At 41.5% G+C, this 18325-nt stretch overlaps 1 protein-coding gene across 1 annotated transcript in view; it reads right to left on the bottom strand.

Moving 5' to 3' along the window:
* Positions 1-18325, bottom strand: part of LOC128264333 (uncharacterized) — a 56983-nt gene that overhangs the window by 25692 nt on the left and 12966 nt on the right. The window lies entirely within an intron of this gene.

Here is an 18325-nt window from a genome sequence, read left to right on the forward strand (position 1 = left end):
TTTAATTGAAATTATCAGCAGGCCGAGCGCAGCCCAGAAAACAAAACGAACCGAACCGAACCAAATCAAAACAAAACAAAACAAAGGCCAAGTGAAATCTACACAAAGGCAAAGAGCTACTCCGCTTATCATGGACTCATATAACAAAAACTCACTCGCACTCTGGCTATTCATGATGGAAATCTAATAAAGTCATAAAAAAACACGAAACCAGAGCGGGATAGAGTTGGTTTCCAAAGGAGAACAATTGCTGGAATGCTAGATTACTGCCCAACTTGCACACATGTGTATATCGGTCCAACCACACAAATTATAGCCAACGCCCCGGAAAAACGATCCTAAACTCTCGTTCATGAAGTGGCCGCCTAATGAAGCAAATTCTCGGCCGATCAAACTATTATGTATGTATCTGAAGGTGGCCATCAAAAATCAGCCCATTAAGACCGCCGATGTGTCCCACTGTAATGACTGGCCCGAAGAGCAGGTGGCATTAACAACAATGCGGCCACGAACCCAACTGGTAAACTGTTAAGACTCCACTAAGCCAGCAGCACAGCACCGGCGACAAAACGTTCATAATTTGCGGCTTAATTGGCCTTAAAATATGCGCAAACCTTCAGCTGCTTCATTTGCTTTGGGCCTGATTAAGAGCCCGCTACTTTTCCCGCTGACATTTTATATGCTCTTGCTGTACTTCTAATTGTTGTTGCGCTGCCGCTTTGCTTTTTTTCTTTTACGACGCAGAGCTGGAGCTTAGCGGGTGCCATAAACGGAGCGCAGACGGAGGCAATATAAGTGTCACAAAACTTAGCGCCCTTCTCCGCGCTTCTCAAAGTGTTTACTTACGCACAAATCACATGTACATGTGATGAATGTGTGTTGGCGGCACTTACCTGCAAAGAAAACAAGAATGGGAAACGTGTTACTAAACGAATTACTATTATCTTATCGCTATATCTATGTAAATGATGTCTTCTGAAAACCGGCAATGTTTGTCGCAATGTTAACTCCTGTCCAACACATCTTTGACACATTCATCATCACCCTTGGCAACCGGCCAACACTCACTCAAGCATTCATTCATTCATTCACTCGTTCACTCTGGCCACAATCGATCAATCAGGGCTAGAAAAACAAAAATCTAGCTGGCAATTATCTCAAAGTCAGCGAGGATTCGTTCGCTTGCACACACACACCGGCCTAAAAATAGCAAAGTTTATTAATTTTAAAGCAAGTACCGCAGATCAGCCGTGCTTTGAGTGTAATTAAAAATAAGTTCAGTTGACCGAAATAAATTCTAAAATTGAACAAAGTTGCCTCGGCTGCCGGCTAATTGGCATGCTGCTGACATATGCACGAGTATGTGTGTTGGCCAACCCAGTGTGTTTCCTAGCCTAATTGCTTGGCGTTTTGCGTTTGCGTTTGCGCGCCGTCGTCGTCATCGTCATCGTAATCGTGTTCATTGCCTCAAATCGCTCGCATTGCCATTTTAATTGGTTTCTCAATTATTTGCGCCGCCACAAGAAGAGCGGGGTAGGTGGTTAATACCCTTACTTTTGAGGAAGTCTTACAAATGGACTACCTTTTTATACATTTTACATTACATTATAGATTTGTTTTAAAATGAAAAAGCCTATTGAGTTAATAAAGGAAGTTATATTCTAGCCTAAAAATATTTATGTTTTTGGAAAATATATTCCTTTCCACATTTCCCAAAAGAGTATACATAATTCGCATAGTAAGAACTCCATTCTTCTTACTCCTGCTGATTTTGGGTTTAACGATTTGAAAAATTGCTTTTAATTAATAATCAAACGTATTGTTGTAGCCCGCTGTTATTATGCAAGTCGAGTGGCCACATTTACATTTTGTACTCTGCCCGTTTTTTATGCTTCTATGTGCTTTTTAATTTTTAATGTTTATTAATAAATCAATTGCGAAGCAGAAGAAGAAGCAAACCAGGCAGCGGAATGTTCATTATAAAACCAATGCAAAGCAAATAAAAACGACGAATAAATCACAACAACAGCGAATCGTGATTGTCAAGAAAATTGAAATCTCAACTAATTAGTTTGTTATTCTATTAAATTCGAGCGGTAAGAGGGAAAAGAGAGAGAGGGAGAGAGAGAGAGTAAGTGAGAGAGTGAGAGGTTAAACAAATGGGGAAGAAGAAAGCAAATCGGAATCAAAGCCGCTGGAAATGCAAATGAAATCGCGTCAATAAAAAATACAAAATAAATATAGCATGCCAGTTGGGTAAACAATAACGAAGGCAATTCAATCATTTATTTAATTGTGTGCCGCTTTGCGCTTTAATTGCATTGCCACTAACAGCACACAGCAAATAATATTAATTAACAATTAATGCACTCGATTCCGTTGATGCCGTTGCAGTCGCGTGAACAGAATTCCGGGAGGGGGGAGAGGGGAAGAGTGAGGCAGGGGGGGATTGGGCGGTAGGTCGTCGAGGAAAAGGAAGAGGAAGAGCGAGAGCGAAAAGAAAACAAGCAACGCCGCTAAAGAAAGCAGCCAAGAAAAAGGCATTAATTAAAAAATATATTAAAGTCTACGATGCCCAGCAGCAGAAGCAGCAAAAGCAGCAGCGCCAGAGACTGCATCAAATTTAATTAAAATATATTTTAAAAACGATGCTAATAAAACAAAAACCGCACACACAAACACCGCTAATTAAGAGTGCCAAGCAATAGCAACAAAAGATCGCGATTCGCTGGTACAACGAGGCGTATGCGCAATGTGCGAAGAAAGAGGCAGAAAAACAACACCTGATCTGAGATCTAAAAGCCTGGTGGTCTCTTATCGCCGATGCAATGTCTACAATCTTGCAACATTTATACTCTAATTTTGTAGAAAAGATATTCTTCTGGATTTGTTTGCGTTCGTATAGTTTTAGGAAAGTTCAGTAAAACTAACAATAGTTGATCTTGGGTCCATTAATTTTATAATAATTAAGTCTATTGTAGTTTTTTACGTATTTTTAACAAAGGATCTTTGATTACTTGATCAAAGCGAAAGTTTGTCCCCATTTTCCTCAAGACTGACGACATTTGCGTTTCGCCTCAAACCAAGCGGAAGTAATAACGATAATACAAATTTAATTAAAGGAAACCGCGCCAATAAAATCGGAAAGGGGGAAAAAGAGGAACGAGCTGGCTAGAGGTTTTGGATTGCCCGCTGGGCCAAATGTCTCTTTTATATGGGCCTGTGATCGGTGGAGTCTCGTTACCCACATAAATTGCAGTTAAGTGGGTGTGTGCTGTGCTGGAACATCCACATTTATTTCACTTGCAATGCTAATTAGAGGCCCAAGACAAAGCGCGCAAGCAACTCTAAAACGCCCACGTGGTGCCGGCTCTTTCTCTCTTTCACTCTTTCTCTGTCGCACCATCTCTTTCGCCGGCTGCCCCCCTTTTGTTGTGGGGCAAAAGGGGGGAATGGGGGCATGGCCTGGCCATAAATCTAAAGCAGCTAAAGAAGTTGCGTCGCTCATTAAGCGTTCAGTCTGCCAGCCAAGTTGCAAGTTGCAAGTTGCACTTCTATCCAAAGCCCCCTCTCGCTCACTCACTCTATCCCTCTCTACCTGTCCTGCTCCTTTGTTTGGCTTTTTCATAACATAATTAACGAAAATTGAAACAAGCTCTGATGGCGATATCTGCTCTTCTTCGCCCCTGGTCACCCCCTTTGTTCTCTCCATTGTGTTCTGCTTTTTTTTGCCCGCCCAGTTGGGGATTTCTTCCATCTCTTTTGCTCCGCCATGCCCCGTCTCTTTCTGCTGCCGCTGTGTCACTGTAGGAATTTTAATGATGACTACTTTTAGACATACACGCCTCTCCATTGAGTGCCCCCCCTACCCCTCCCGCTTTTATTTTATTTTGTTTTCTTTTTTGTTTTATTTTATTTTTCATACGCTTGCCCGTGTGGGCTTCCTTCTAGGCAATAAAAAAAATAAAAAAAAGAGATCTCCAGTACCGAGCAAGGTTGCACACTAGGTCTGAGGCAAAGATATATGGCTTTGGTGAGCCCCGGGAAAGTAAGTGTTAATAGCTCAAGTTATAAGGAAGGGGGGACGGACGTCGACGATGTCGACGACTTCCCCTACGCACAAATATTGGCCACAATAAATGCTAATGATGCCACTAAACGCTGCTCTGCATTGTTGGCTCCTTTGCCGCTTTCCGTTCTTGGCATTCATTCACTCGCTCATTCAGCAATTATCGGCTTTAAGCCAAGTCGAGCTTCTAGTGCAGTTGTAATTAAAGGGGAAAAACAAACAAAAGCACACACAACTAATTGGCAGCTGGTCTACCTATCTCCCAGTCTCCCCGAGTCTTCCCGAGTCTCCCCGCCCATGGATGCTGGGGCCCCAGCGATAATTGGCAGCCTGACCCACCATCATCGTCATTATCATTATCATTATCAAGTTAGCCAGGGGGTAAAGAGCCAACGAGGGGGACGCAGGCAGTGCTGAACATTGTTTGATCGGTGTTAATGAAAGTCTTGTTTTCATATTTCGAGTCATTTACGAGGCACAGTGGGACAAGAGTGTGCAAAATTTAGAGATCACATCATGTCTGGTGGTTTTCGAAAAGTCTATAGAAGGATGTTGAATATTACAACCGTATTTGATCACACTTAAAGTTCGCTTACAATTTAAATATATCGTATCGATTTTAGGCAATATCTATATTTCTTTGTGCGTAGTATTTTCCTATTTTTCAACTTTGTTTGTGAGCAAGAAATATAAATGCTTAATATTGAGATTCTTATTTATAAATGTTTCTAGCATTCAATAATTAATTTGTAATGTTTTTCAGCACTGTTCATTGTTATTTTTTTAATGCGTTAAATATGAAATTTTAAGTGTTTTAAATATATTTAACATTTTCTGTGGTCATGGCATTTTTCAATACTTTTTGCTTAGAAAATACACTCTTTTTCCCCATTCTCATCGTAGTTATTTGGGTTCTATGGCAAATGCGGTATCGGTCGCGCGCAAACTTAAGTGTAAATCTATGTAAGCGAATCAGCCGCTACGAAAGCAACAGCAACAACAGCAACAACACGGAGACAAGAACATGACACTGCTGCAATCAAATTCAAACAGAGATTCGATCGTTTCCCTCCCCCCCTTCAATGGCTGGCAATTTAGTATTTAAATTTAGCTAGTTGTGTTGCACACAATTTAATAGTTTGTTTATTCCATATAAATCATGTCAATTTGCATGTGCTGCTTGCACATTTACATTTATTTTCGATTTCTTGCCAATTAAAAAGCGACAACAACAACAAAAGGAACACACACACACAGTCTAGGGGTAAAGAGGTAAAGGGGGTAGGATTAAACGTCGGCTCGGGCATAATCACAATTCACAAATCAGCGATTCCAGTGTGAATGAGAGGCGTCAATCGCCAATTGACCTGAGTCAACAACAAGAGCAGCAACAACAACACTGACTTGTGTAAGTGCCGAACGGGGGTAGGAAAAATAGGGGGTGGTGGAAGAGACGGACAGCAGTAATCAGAGAGGCGATTTAAAATGTAACTAATTATGGTCAAAGGTGTTGCAATGCTGATGTCAGATCTATAATTAAACCGTAAAGTTGATTTAACAGAGGGTGCAAACGCTTTTAAGGGTGGGTTCTAAGCTCTGTTAACGGATCGCCTCTGTTAGCTTTATGTTAAATATTTTATAAATAGTTAAATAATATAGTTTAAATGCTATTAGTGACCACAATACCTTTAAAGTGTGAATCAAAATTGCTCTAAGCCTAATTTTCCCACACTGTTAATTAACCTCTTTTAAAATGGTTAACACGAACTAAAACTTAGCTCTGTTCGTTCAAAACTATCTGATATTTCTAGTTGTTGGTTCTACGCTTTTCTGCAACGGCGGAATATGTCTATATACATATATTGTATGTTATTGCAGTGCCTAGAAATGGTCTAATTAAAACAGTGGCTGACGTGTTGCGAACACCTACCGGCTCTGCCACGCCCCCCTTGGTCTACTAATCACAATGTAGTTTTTGCTTAATTAACGCAATCAAATCCTACGATTTGTGCCAATTGTTGTTGCTGTCTTAGCCGCTTTGGCGTTTTGCTGATTTTGCTGCTTTTGCCGCTTGCAACTGTTGCGTAAAGCGAAATTTCAATTGAATTATGCGCTTGGCTAAGAGCATTCTCACTAAATCTAAATCAAAATCCTTAGCCAAGACACCTAAAACACACACACACATACACACAGAGAGGCGAAAAATAAACGAACAAGCAAACAAACCTAGACACAGATGGACCGCCCACCCACACAGGGGGAGAATCTTTTGATGATGTTGGCTCTTCACTCCCCTGTTGATGTTGCTGTTATGCTAATGCGTGTAAAAAACCAATTAAAATGGCAGCACAGCTCCCCGCCAGAAAACCCCCGATCCCCACACAAGCCGCCACCTTCCTCCGCTCCGTTTGGAGTGGCAAATTAAATGCAATTTATTTGCATTTTCGTTTCATTTTAAGCGCACTTAATGCGCCTAATAATAATCAGGGAAAATACGTCGGAAAGAGTCAACAAGGCGATAGTTCGAAAGGCTAAATACCCTGTGATATAAAAGGCAAGAATTTTGTATTTTTTAACATAATAGTTTACCCTTTATAGTATATTTAAAAAAAATTTTTAAATAAATAAAATATATTTTATTTAATATTGGTGATTATTGTTAATGATAATATTCCCAAGATTTTAAGATGAAAAATAATTTTTAGATATGCTGGCCAAGTTTATATTTTGAAAGACAGTCCCATGCACTTTAAAAAGTTGCTGGCAGTTTATAAGTAAGCGATTTTCGGTGCTTATTTTTCTCAGTGCAATGACAGGTGGGCAGCGACAGTCGACAGTCGACTGTCGACGGTAGACGTCGTCGTCAACGCCACCGCATTGTTTTCTCAATTATGGAAAGTCAATTAATTCTAATGAGCGTGTGTGTGTGTCTGCGTTGCATGTAATTTCCATTTTTTCTTGCGCTTTGGCAACTTAATTTAATGCGTTGCAAGTTGCAGCAACCGCAAACGAGCGGCACAAACAGCACAAACAACAGCCAATTGCATCCGCATTGCGTGGCTCGCTGCTCGTTTTCCCCCATTTCCCCTTCCCCCCATTTTTCGCTTCTTTCTTGCTTTGTTGTTATTTTTTGCATAATTGCCTTTCCACTCTTATAATTATTGTTGCATACGCTTTTCATTTGCTAATTAATTACGTCGGCCGCTCTTTTTATTCGTTTGCGGATTGCATTTTCTGCGCCTGCGTGGCAGTAGCTAGGAAAAGCAGTTAGCCCAAAACAAATATAAAAGCTTTATAGACAGGGTGCACTACAGTGAAAAGTGTATTTAATTTTCTCACATTAGCCAAGACCATATTTTATCTTGAACTTGACACAATACATTTTTCAGTGTGCCAACATCATTAAAATAATACCTAATTAACTGACTGCCATTTTGCGATGTTACCACATCGCTGGCATCCCAAAATTGGACAGAGAAAATCCCCCACAGGCCACTCCACTGGCGACGTGTTGAATTTATGAACATGGAACATATCATATCCTGGCCTCCGCCCCTTTGCCCCCTCCTCGTCATTCCATCCTCCCGATCGGAATTTTAACAAGTTGCAATAACAAGAACAAAAGCCGTGCTAATTCCCCAAAGACACAGCCCGAAGCACATTAACAATTTAAATACAACAAAACCAAATCGAAATAAAACAAAATATATAAATGAGCGGCTGAAGAAGAAGGAGATCGTGGAGCGAAATTTGCACTTTTGGACCGACTCGACTTGACTCGACGCGATTCGCTGCGTTTTCATTCCGAGGAGCACGCAAAAGAACAAAAGCCGGAGCACAGAGGCCGAAACCGAAAAAAGTCACAAATGTCCATGTCCAGGTCCAGATCCAGGTCCAGGTCCAGATCCAGGTCCAGGCCCACTTCCAGACCCTGGCGATCGCATCCCAGTTCTGTGGAGCGGAGGAGCCCAGCCGAGAATCCCCGAGAGCTCATTAAAAAATACCAAAATCTTTGTACTGAAAATGTGACAAAATTTTTAAATCACCTTCACTCAGCGCGGCCAGAAACGGAGACGGACCGAGCACAGTGGAGCAAAGTGCTAGAAAATGCTATTACCTTACTTTCCCCTAATATGAGAAGAGTAAATAAATAATTTTAAATATGTGAATTTTGGCTATTAAAAAGGGAAACATGTTTTAATTTTACATAGCAAAAAATAATCATGATATAACTGTAGTGGCTATACCCAATTATGTTATTTAGTTACCTTGGCCAAAATCGGGCTATAAAAAAAATTGGTAGTAAAATTATACAAAACAGAGAATTTCAATCTTTAATTTTTCCCTACATAATGTCTTTAAAGTTTTTACTCTGATAAGTTCAAACTAAAGAAATAGTTTTAGTGCCCCACATATGTGACTTTCTCGCTGGCTGAGACCCACTATGCCTGGAATGCGACAGTCTCCGATCCCGACTGCTCCTCGGAGTGCTGAACTGGGCTGGGCTGTGCTGGGTCCCTGGGATCTCGGATCTCTGCCTTGGTGATGCATTCGTCTGCTGCCTCGAAGTGGCAGGAATCCGATGGGCAAGTTCGGGGGGAGTGTGGGGGGATAGCCAACAAAGGTGAGCTCCAGAAAAGTGCAAGTGATGCTCATGTAGGAAATCAAGTTCCCCCTGAGGAGGCAAAGAAGGGCTCGAGTTCGTCGGATTGGATGTTTGCGCTTTTGTGTGGACGTTTTTTTTAATGAGCCTCTAATTGACATCTGCATTTATTTTGCCCCGAGTCGGGCAACCATCGATCACGGGTCCGGGGTCCGGGGTCTGTGGCCGGGATCTGCGGCCGGGGGCCCAAAAGGCAGGAGCGACGGCAAGAGAATGGAAAAAAGAATATTTTAATTGGCATTTTAACTAAAAGTGTTTAGGCTTTAGTTAAAATTGTTGGCCGCAACTGAGAGCCAAGAACTGGTTTTCCCACTTCGGCACGTTCAACCCAATTAACGCGCGACTCTGCCCCAGCCCCCTTTGGTGACACTGAAGTCAGGGGCGCGGGAGATGGGGATGGGGATCGGGGGGATAATGGCATGCCCCGCTTGCGTATTATGCAAAAATGAATATTGCAAATTGATAAGAACGGGGGAGGACGGGACGGACGCAACGGACGCAACGGGGAAGAGATTGAGAATCGTTCTTTGTCGGCTGTCGGCACATAAAGCGAATGTCGCACGCACTGCTTGCCTCATTTACCCAAATCGAAAGCGACATCGCTTGTGGGGCAGGGGCAGAGGCAAGATCCCCCCCGATCATCATCCACATCTACATCCACATCCACATCCACATCCTCATCATCGGGTTCCTGCGGACAAAAAAGGGCAAAGCCAGAAAAGAATCAAAAGCAGCGACCTAGCGACCAGAAAGAGAGCGAAGAACAGGTAGAGCAGTACGCACTGGGGCTTCTTCTGCTGCTTTTTAGCTCCTTCGCCTCTTTCGCTTCCCTTAAAAGCCAATTAAATGTGAGATCGTGTAATTGGCAAATTAATTTCAAACCAATTATAATGAAAACGACCACAAAATACGAAATGCGGAATACGAAACGCACAAAGTGAGAGAGACGACTGTAGGGACTTGAGAAAGAGATGGAAAAAAAGGGCCCGAAGAACAGAGATAGGTAGATCCAGGGAGTGAGAGTCGGAGCGAAGTGGAAAAGGGCAGAGAAGATCGGTTGTTATGTCACCGAGGACTGGCTTTCTTGGCTTTTATTTCCAGCTCTTTCCACCTGATTTTTACCTCAATTATAATGCAAACACTTTGCAGGGACAAGCAGCACACAGCGCGTGCACTTCATTTTTCATTTTGGCGCGACGCACTTCCTCCAGAAAGGCAGCAACACAAACGGGTTTCCTGCACCCTCTCGATTCGATTCGTTTCGGTTCGCTTCGTTGCTTTTTCCAGCCAGCATTACCATTTCAGTCGCTCCATTATTAATAAGAGCAATTGCACAGGCTCACAGTCCCCAACGCGATCCGCTCACGCTCCCATCTCTAGTTCTCGAACCCGGTCCACATGTTAACTTTTTAATTAACGAGTTTTCTTTTTCGATTTCAATTTGCCAGGCTTCGCTTGCCTGGCCGCTAACTGCCCACAAAACTGGCCCAGAGCGTTCTGTCTCTCTCTCTCTGTCTCTGATTACAGTCCAACCTCTTTAAGGTAAAACATGTAGCATTCGAATCATGAAATCACAGAAAGAATTTTCAGCAATTGTATCAAGATGTTTGACATTTATACACCTCAAAGTCTCATGTGAATGTAGAAACAATTATTTGTTTGAGCTCTTAACTCTTATTTTTCAGTCTCCCAAACGACTTTATACAGAATTTAATAACATGCAAACTGGATAAACAATATTCTTATTATCTATTTTAATAAATTGTATTAGAGAACTAAACTCTGTTACCAGAAGTAAAGATTTGGCTGAACCTTTTGCAAAAGTGTACATTAATGGATCGGGGTCACCAAAATATAAGCAATGGATTTTATTACTTTTAGAACTTTGAAATATTAAATAGAGCTATAGTTTTCTTTTCCGAAATATCGAGTTAAATGTGTTTGACTGTATTCCTCTTGGTGGCTGCTTTGGGCGCAACCTTAGCGCACTTTTATTTTAATTTAATTTAGCTGCAACAGTCAAGAGTCGCATGCTACCAATTGCAGACTGGCCAGCGTCTCAGCCCCTGTGTCCCGCATCCCTACTTCACCTGGTTTCTACAACAAGTTTGGGCCGCTCCGGAGACTTAAGCCTAAAGTTGGACTTCGGATCGAACGCGGGACTTGGACTTGGAGTTCGGCATGTGGTCCGCGGTCGAATGAATGCAATGCCATTTATTAATAAAATATTTGCAAATTGTTGTCATGTTGCTCCGCCCCTCGATCCCCGCTGCCCCGATTACCTCCCACAGTTCCCTGTCCGTTCTAGTTGAGTGCCACAGTGTCATAAATTAAAGGATTAGCAGAGCACGGGGAATGCGGGGTACTACGGGATGGTCAGAGAACACGGCAAGATGCAGAGCAGCCGTGAAGGGATCTGGGAAAAGGGGATGGAACCGAAAGAACCACGGCCTAAGCAAGTTGTTAGCATTAAAGCGGCACCAACACAATGTGTGGCAATTACACTCACCCACAAGGTTTCAGATCTAGATTTTGTTCAATGTTGCAAAAGAAAAAAAAATATTTGTAGAGCTACTTGAAACATTGATCATTTATAAGTCAGGATCTGAGTGGGGAAAACAAAAATGTATATTATTTAAATTTACAAAAATTTGTTAAATATATATTTAAAAAAAAAAAATCTTTTGTGTTTATCTACTTTGCTGAAGGCAAATTCCGGTACTTCTCTTTAATATCATTATTTATAAACTTTGTAATATAAATATCTTTATTTAATAAGAGGCTAAAAGTTCTTGTGGAAAACCTTTGGTCCACGCCCTAGAAAGTATGCTAAGTACGCTATAACTCAATTTCCAGCTGTTCAAATTTGTTGGCTGATCAGTGTTTTTAAGGGATATAGAAATAAGTGAAAAGAGCGTGAGAGGGCGTTGCATGTAGGTGCGTCTCCGTCATCATCAACATGGCCCGGCTACTGTGCTGCTCCTCCCGCTCCTCCTCCGCCTTCTTTTCGGATCTTGAAACTTGGATCTTGGAGCCTGGAGGTGCGCGTGCGCGACCTGCCGGAGATAAGATCGCTGAAGAGAGGTAGTAGAAGTGGAGGTAGTGTTGGTAGCCAGACAGCCAATAAGCCTTACTAATAGGCTGTTGTTGTTGCTGCTGCTGCTGCTTTTGCTTTTGCCCGAAGATTAAAGATGGGGCAATGACGATGGCGATGGAGATGAAGATGAAGGGAACTCCTCCGTGTCTGCCTCTTGTGCCGCTTACATTTGCCACATTTGTATGAATAATTTAATTATTGTTTAAATGTTAATTAATGCAACGTGAGCGGCGACTGCACTGCAACCGCCAACTTTTTGCACCTCTTCCCTGGATACGGAGATGGAGATGGCGAAAGGAAAGGTATGGGCTGAGATGGGCTGAGATGAGCTGGGATGGGGAACTCGACTTGACTTGACTTGACAGACACGCATTTGGCATTAATGGGCTGCCTGACTGACAACAACATCGCGCGGGCAGGAAAGTAAATTATGGAGGGCTAGAGAGCACTCGGAGTGAAAAATCCACAGCCAGTGGGCGGTTGGCGGTGGAGGCATGCAAATGTGTGAAATTCGCAATTAGATGGTACAACAACTGGGATCGGGAGAGAGTGAGTGTGAGTGTGGGTGTGGGTGTAGGTGGGTTGGGAATAGCGAAGGGCCTTGAAGAAAAAGAGTGTAAATATGCTGAACAAATGCTGCCTAAGGAGCGACCAGTCATAAGAAGCTATCAATAAGAAAGCGAGTGGGTTCGTAGGTGGAAAAGTTGGCCACTAAAGAAGGTTTAAGTGGAACCAATTAAAACATTTCCTTCCAATAAGACATCAACCATAATCATGAGACTTAAGTTAATTGTTATTGAATAAAAAAAACTAATGATATTTGCAAACTAGATTAAAATCGGTATAAAGAACTGAAGATTATATTTATATTTTTAGATATATTTTTTTTATAATGACAAAAAAAAAAGAAAAAAGGAGAGACTCTAGTTGGCAATTGATTTTTTGTTTATCCAGCTTCCTTTTGAGGGATTTTATTTATGGGTCAATAACACTTTAAAAGTTATATGACGGAATTTTAATTTTAAAAGATAAGAACTTGTTTTCGATTTCGAAACGCTATAGAAACCGTAATAAATTCCTCTAAATAAGCTAATTTTTGCATATTTTTCTCCATGCTTGTTGGTTTTCTGATTATGTTGCCAACTTGTCCAGCTTCCTTTCGAGATATTGTATATTTTTTGCTGATCGCTGCAGTTCAGTTGTTGTTTTTGCTGGGTAATCCGAGACGAAGGCAATTAGCAAAAGGCAGAGAACAGAAAACGGAGAGATTCTTCGGTTCGGTTCGGTTTGGTTTGGTTTGGTTCGTTTGGTTAATTAGAACAAATGGCAAAATGGCAAAAATAAACAAGCAGCCGTGGTGCGGAAAACTAACGTAAACTAATTAAAAGGATTGCTGGCGAAAAAAGTTTCAACTTACATATGCAGAAATTAAGTTGTTGTTCCTGCTGGTGTTTGTTGTTGTTGTAGATGTTATTGCTATTGTTTGCTTTGCTTTTCGCAGGAAGCAAAAGGCCTTTTTTTGTTTTGTTATTTATTTAGCTTGTGGTCCGGTTAGATCGTTATTATTCAATTGTTGTTGCTGCACAGTGGAATGCGTTTTTACGTTTGCGTTTTTGTTTATGTTATTCAATTTTAGCTCTAATTGAATGCGAATTTGAATTCTCGCCACACGCGTGTGTGAGAGGGAGATGGAGAGAGAGTGAGAGTGGGCGAGAAAGCGACATTTACCGTTATATTCGTAAGTTATTCGCTATTTTGTATGGGTGCAATGCAAGATCACTGCGAGCGAGAACGAGAAAGAGATATAGATAAACACCTGCCACACACACGCACGCACACACAGACACACACACGCACTGGAACTCGACTCAATTAGTTAGCTCATAAATTTGCATATTTCGCACTCGCTGTTGGGTTTTTTGTTGTTGTTGCTGCTTTGTTTTGTTTTGTGGCATGTACACAGGAAAAAAATAAACAATGTTTCGTGACTTTGTTTTGATTTCGCTACTGCTGCTGCTTCTGTATCTTTTCTGTTTTTGTTTCGCACGCGCGCACACACAACCGCCAGCGCCGAAGTTCAAATTTCGAATGCCGCTAATTTTCGAATGCCGCATGAATGAAGCGGCGGCGGCAGCGCCGTCAACAGCGCGCTCTCTCTCTCCCTCTCTCGCCGGTGCGGTGCTCTCTCCCGCTCACGCTCTCGCCTTTCACCGGCTTTTTCCGCTCTCTCTCACTCGCTCGCTCCCTCTCTCTGTGGGCTTTTCGCTAGGGTTGTTTCCGCTCTTTCTCGTTGGGGCTGCTTTTTTCATGGGGCCTGCTCTGCCATTGGACGCCGCTCCTGGACGCCGACCGCCTATCACACAGGTGCGGCAGAGGGTTGCTCTGTTAAGGCGCTGTTATTAGCCCACCTGCGTAGGCGCACCTGTGCGACGTTGTTGTTGTTGTGTTCGGTAGGTGGAGCTTCCGGATAGTTTCCTTTGTGACAACTCCGAATGCCGATTTTTAACCCCCACCCGCCCGCGATTCAACCCTTTTTCACCGTCACTAATTCGCTCACAGAAAGAAAAAGTCATAAAATTATTGATCAATTGAATGATCATCTACTAGTTGTAGATTCAGTACCCAAGTCGAACTATTATCACCCAAGAAAATAAAACGAGTTCAAGAGACTATGATGTGTAGAGTCGATATTATAAAAATAATAATTCAACAGTCAATTGATAACAAAACAAAAACTGATGTGTTATGAAAGTAGTTGTAATACAATTACCATGTGTAATATTTCAAAACATTTAATTTGTTAATAAAATATCAAAACAAAATGTATTGGGCTGCGGTGGTGTTTGAACTCTGTCTTTTAGAACCTAAACCTATTAAGTCGTCTAAAATAATAATAATAATGTGGAGTTCAACTTAATTTAACATCTCCATATCCATGTGATATTGAGCTGTTTTTTTTTTCTGCGCAGAAATAATAATAGCCGCACAATGATTTAACTGCATAAATGATTTGCCGAACTACCCCATCCTCGTGAGAGAAAGGAGCGTCTCTACTGGTGGCACCACCTCAACTCCACAGGCGGCCGGAGGGGGAGGGGCAGGGAGTGCCGGGGTGCAGGCATTATTCATACATAAAAAGCCAATTAAAAATTTATAATAAACCCCGCGTCAAACTGCTGCAACAACCCCAAAAAAACAGGCCAAAAATAAAAAGAATTGTATATCGTACAGGCAGGCACAGTGGAACAAATCGGAAAGACCAAAAGAGGTAAGTACTATTGAGCATTAGGGCAAGAAAGAAGTATACGGTATGTAAAGTTTCTTAGTAAAGACTTTCTACGTAATAAACTTGTTAAGCCTTACCGAATATCAATTGTAAAAACAACCTTAAGATTAAACACCCTCGACCCAACTATTTCAAAGTTTCAAGTACTGAACTCGAAATTGTTTTCAAATTGTAAAGCTTTGCTATAAAGTTTATACAAATATTTAAATGAAAATGACAATCTTTTAAACCGAATTACATAAAACACACATTTGTTAAGATTTTTGGTGCCCACTGTGCGGCCCCACTGTGCCTGGGTTCCAGCATGTGGGAATGACCAGTGGGGGAGATCAGTGGCACACGCACCTAGCGCTAAATTAGATGTAAAATAATGAACATTTCAATTAAAATAATTAATATTAGGCTGCACTCAGAGTGGACGGAGGGTGGTAAGGACACACTAAGCACTCAATTAACCATTTTAATGTTTATGGATCAGGTTAGCCTGAAGGATGTGCCGTTGGTGTGGGCTGCTGGAAATGCTGGAGATGCTGTGCTTTTTAATTATAATTAAACATGCGAGCAGCTGAGTGGAGAACACGGGGGGTGGACTGTGGGTGGGTGGCGAATGGATGATGGTGGTTGAATGGCCAGCTTCAGCTTCTAACTCGAATGGCTTCGCTCTTTCTGCTCACGACATAATCACTTAGCCGCGTGCAGAGCCGCATTTAAAATTAATTCTGCTCAAGTGCGTTTCTTGGCAAGAGACACACACACACAAAAAAAAGCACGTGGCACACTGGTGGGTGTAGGGGGGTGTGCGGCTGAGGGGCCAGGGAGCTGCCCCATTTTACCGTTGGTTCACATTCGCGAGCGAAACAAATTGCACGCTAATTGCTCATGTTCAATTAAAAGCAACGGGTCCAAGCAAACTCCAAACGAAACCCAACGCCATCCCCACCCCAAATAATTCACCTAAGCTGTGCACCCGTCAGTGATGTCAACCAGCCAATAGCTAAATGAATACCAACACCTTAAGCCAAAAGAAGAGGTGATGTGTCGCAAACTTTTCAAAAAAAAAGTATATACAAAATGAAGAAATATTAATAATGTTAAGTGGTGTTTTAAAAATATATTTTTTTTATTAACATTTTTTTTACATATTTTAAATTGTTAATATTTTAAATTGCTAAGCAAAACATATCCCAAATTCACATAATTTCAAGTCTTGAACACCTGTAAAAATGTACGAGGTGACATAAAAAACAGATAGTAGATTGTAAACAGAACAATTTTTCAAACATTTTTTTTAATTTTCAATGTTGATCCAAAATTGGACCAAAAAAAGATAAAAGAATGTCAATACTGATCAATTTGGAAACGATGTACTAGTACTAACATGTAAAAAAAATGGCACATAATAACAAAGTTTTGTTAATCTTGACTTAACAAAACTTTGTTTTAGTCTTAAAAAACAAGCCAGATCTCACCTGAAAAATGGCTAAATCAGCAACCATCTGGTCACCTCGGCTGGCATTGCTCATCTTCCTTGGCTTCGGAATTTGGAACACACGGGCGAGCAGGGGCAATACCATACCAAACAACCGAACCCATGGACACATTGAGCGCTTTCCCATAAAACGGGAAGAGGGTCAGAGGGTGGATGGGTGGTGAATGGGTGGTGAATGGGTGGCAAGGCTTTTTGTTTTGGTTTTGATCCTTTGCGCAAATAATTGCCTAATTGTCTCTGGTTCGCTCGCTCTCCATTGTTGGGCTATGGAAATGGCAACGCATATTTCTTACGCAAATCCATTTCCATCTATTAATTGGCAGCCCTCGGCAGCTGCTCCTTCTGTTTGTGAGTCCCGTCGCTCCTGCGGCAGGACTATCATCGGTCCTTTTTTACACAATTAAGCGCTTGAGCAAATAAAAAGTGAGCACAGCTCAATGTTTTCCCCCTCTTCCTGGGGTCCACTTGAATCTGAGCTGCGGTTCGATTTGCATGTATAGTATGCATACGTATGGTATATAGTATGTACATTCGTACATATATCCTGTGGCAGGACTCTCGGACTCTCGGATGCGGTTATCGATTGGCGGGCACTTCTGCCAGGGATTAGGGGCTCCCAGGCTGTCTCCGTTTGTCATATCTTCGCCCTCATTTGCATAGGAAATTACTTTAACAAGCCATTTAACTGATCACCGAAGCAACATTCATAAATAACGAGAGGTCTTGAGTTGCTGCTACCAGTTTTTTTACTGGATCGTAACCCTTCCCGCATGCCTCTCCCTTTTGACACATTTCGCACGCTTCTTTGGTTCGCGCTGCAAATTGTTGTTGCAATTATTATTGCCGGCTTGTTGTCAACATATTGATAAGGCCACGCCCCTTCGACCCCCTCCCACAAAAATGCAAACGAGGCCAACAAGAAGCGGTACGGGCATAACGGCAAAGGTAATGGGCGGACAACCAGGGCTGATTGCATGCCATTGTCAGAGCGACGTCATCGCAGTATCGAATTACGGACTTTTCCACATCTAATTTACGGCCCGTGACAATTGCATTTTAAAGTCCAGCGAACCCGAACCAAACTTGAACCGCACGAGGGAAAAAAAAACCCAATCTAATTGGGCATTATCGAACGTGATGAAATGGGTCTTCTAGCTACATTATGGGGTTCTTACTTTCAAAGGCGAACGGTAGAAAAGGATACATTTTGAAAATCTGAGGTAGATTGAAGTTAGTAAAGGCGATCTTATTTTAAGATCAGAACAGGCTTCCCTTTAATAACATAGGTGTTCCTAACTCACTTCCTTCAAAACGTTAAGCAAACAAAACAAGTTACATGTTTAAGTGAAACTTATAATTTTAAAAGAATTTTTCAACTGATATTTAAACACCATATATAGTTTAAGATATTTAAATTAAATGGTATGAAATGAACGCAAGTTATTTCATTACTACGAACATAAGGTTCGTATTCTATTGCGTTTGGATAGATCAATACTTAAAACAAAGTGTGAATATCTTATCCATTTTTATAGAATTTTCTAACTGATTTAAAAACACCATAAGTAGTTTAATATTATAAGGATATCGCGAATTAAAATCAAATGGTATCAAAATGAACGACAGAAGCTAAGTGATTTCTTTTCTTAACTTTGGCACTGTGCAATCTGACTTAACCCGCGCAATCTTAGCTCCAAACAGACCCAAAAGCGGCGACAGTT

The sequence above is a fragment of the Drosophila gunungcola genome, unplaced genomic scaffold (genome assembly GCF_025200985.1).
Source record: "Drosophila gunungcola strain Sukarami unplaced genomic scaffold, Dgunungcola_SK_2 000066F, whole genome shotgun sequence".
Lineage (NCBI taxonomy): Eukaryota > Metazoa > Arthropoda > Insecta > Diptera > Drosophilidae > Drosophila > Drosophila gunungcola.